The sequence below is a fragment of the Orycteropus afer genome, unplaced genomic scaffold (assembly GCF_000298275.1).
Source record: "Orycteropus afer afer isolate SDZICR_OR568_19922 unplaced genomic scaffold, OryAfe1.0 scaffold00176, whole genome shotgun sequence".
NCBI classification, from domain to species: domain Eukaryota; kingdom Metazoa; phylum Chordata; class Mammalia; order Tubulidentata; family Orycteropodidae; genus Orycteropus; species Orycteropus afer.
The window spans coordinates 3721849-3724369 of record NW_006921763.1 but is presented as its reverse complement, the minus strand read 5'-3'; the positions used below and the strand labels follow the sequence as shown (position 1 = coordinate 3724369).

General features: G+C 39.3%; 1 non-coding gene across 1 annotated transcript; it reads left to right on the top strand.

The window, feature by feature from the left end:
• The first annotated feature begins 2215 nt into the window (after positions 1–2215).
• Positions 2216–2320, top strand: LOC122150586. The gene has a single exon (XR_006163749.1). It is a non-coding gene; the product is annotated as a U6 spliceosomal RNA (small nuclear RNA).
• The last annotated feature ends 201 nt before the right edge of the window (positions 2321–2521 follow it).

The window sequence follows — 2521 nt, the reverse complement described above, 5'->3', positions numbered from 1 at the left end:
TCTCAAGATTGGCAGGCAACATGACAGGCCAAGACTTGGCCAAATGCAGGGTCAAAAGGTGCCAAAAAGCTAGAGAACCTCCTCACAGCTTCTCCTTCAATACTGGAAGCAGGCCACACCCAAAAGGCAACTCCTTTTCCACTGATTAACATCTCACAGCAGATCCTATCATGGAGGTGATTATAATCTCATCATGGGGAACAACTACATCCAGCTGCCAAAACTCAGAATCATGGCCCAGATGAGCTGACACAAAACCTTAACTATCACAGAAGGAGATGCAGGAATCAGAGTCCCTCCATGAACTACTGCCTCCTTTGCCATAAGACCAGAACTGGGTGTGCCCAGCTACCATAATTTACCATTTTGATCAAGCACTCAATAGATGACTCCTGATCCAAAGTGGGCAAACTGTAGAAAAGAATTTAGAATTTCTTACAGGACCCAGATTTACTAGATCCACTGAGGCTGGAAGACACATCTAATTTGTTGCCCTGAGAAAATTTTTGAATGTCGAACCAAAACCATCCCCTGAAGTCATCCTCAAATTAACAATAGTTTAGCTAAATTAGTAAAGCAGTTTTGCCTTGAGCACTGTGCTCTCCTAAAGAATTATCTATATGATATCAAATTGACAATAGTACCTCTAATAAAACATAGATGAGTAGTTGATGGGGCAGTGAGTCTAAGCCAATGGAGAAACTATGGGGAGAGAGAATCAGAATGGTGATCCAATGTGAAGAATATAACCAATGTCATTGAACTGCACATGGAGAAATTGTTGAATGGGGGGGTATATGATCTGCTCTGTATATTTGCACCAAAAAGCAAATTTATAAAAAATCCTGTCTCTGCCATTAACTAGCTATGTGATTTGGGGCAGATATATCTGCTCTGTAGTTCTTTCATCACCTGTAAAATAATAGCATTGATCTTACAGGGAAGCATTACATGAGATTATGTATATGTATGTGACAGCACACTAAATGTTGAAAAAGAGCAAACAAATGTAATCTATAAAATGCAATTTATTTTAAATCGTCATTAGTATTTGTCTGTTTTGTCGACGTATCCCTAAGCAGATTCTTCATTCAACATTTACTTACTGAGCACCTATTTTGTGCCTAATAATTTTTTTAAACACTATAGATGTGTTCTCTGAACCCATGGTACATACTTTCCAGTAGCTGAGATAGATAATAAGTAATACAACATATAATGAAATATATGTCATAATAACAGGTACTGATAAGACCTATGAAGAAACATAGAGCAGGATAAGGGGATAGAGTGTCATAGAAGGGATGATTATTATTTAAGATATTTTAGATTGAAAACTCTTCTCTGAAGAAATGGCATGAGATCACAAACCTAAATGAAGGAGGGAGTGAGCCATGTTAAGATCTGTGGGAAGAGCATTCCAGGTAGATGAAAGTGCAAGGCCCACAAGTGGTGTGAGCATGGCTTGTCTGGTTAAGAAAATGGTCAATGTGGCTGGAATGGAGCCAAAAAGAATAGTAGGACTATACAGCAAGCACAGACAGGCTAATGGCTTTGTAGGCCACAATAAGAACTTTAGAACTTATTTTTAGTGCTGTTCAAAGATCAAGAGAAAATTTTGAGCAGGGGAATGCTGTGTTTTCGTTAACACTTGAAAAAATTACACCGGCCATTATATGAAGAATTGGCATATGGGGAGGAGGAGGTGGGCAAGAATATCAGTGAGGACATAACTACTTAGGTTAGGTGAGAAAGATGGTAATTTGGAGTAGGGTTATATCTGAGGAGGTGATAAGTGGTTAGACACAAGTTTGTTCTGAAGGTAGAGGCTAAAGGACTTGCTGATGGACTAACCAACTATGAGATTCAGAAATGGAGAGGAGTCCAAGATATCTCTAAGTTTTGGCCCCGAGAAAAAGAGGTAAGTGGTGCAATCAACTAAGATAAGGGAGACTGGGAGGCAGGTAGGTTTGGGAAGAAACTCAAGAGTTGTATTTTGTTCCTATTAAGGTTGAGATGCCTACATTATATCCAATTGGAGACAGTGAAGAAGCAGTTAGGGATATTGGAGCTCAAATGAAGGTCTGAGGTAAAGATACAACATATTTGAGTGGGATCAGAGATCACTACATGAAACCACTCATATCATGGCGTGCACAGAAAAGAGGTCCAATGACTGAACCATGGGTCTGACCAACAATTAAAAGTCAGGGAAATGCTAGCTTCTGCAGTACAGATACTTAAATTGGAATAAAACATAAGATTAGTATGGCTCCTGCATAAGGATGACATGCAAATTCATGTCAATTAAGTATTCCATATTACAAGGGAAAAAATCAGGCAAAAGAGAAGAGTCCAGCAAAAGAGACTATGAAGGAATAGTCAGTGAGCTAAGTGGCCGACTATGAGATAGTGGAGTCCTGCAAGCCAAGTGAGAAAAAAATGTTTGAAGAGGGAAGGGGTGGTTAATGGTCCGATAGTGTTGAGAGGCTGTGCAAGATGAGAACTGGGAATTATCTGT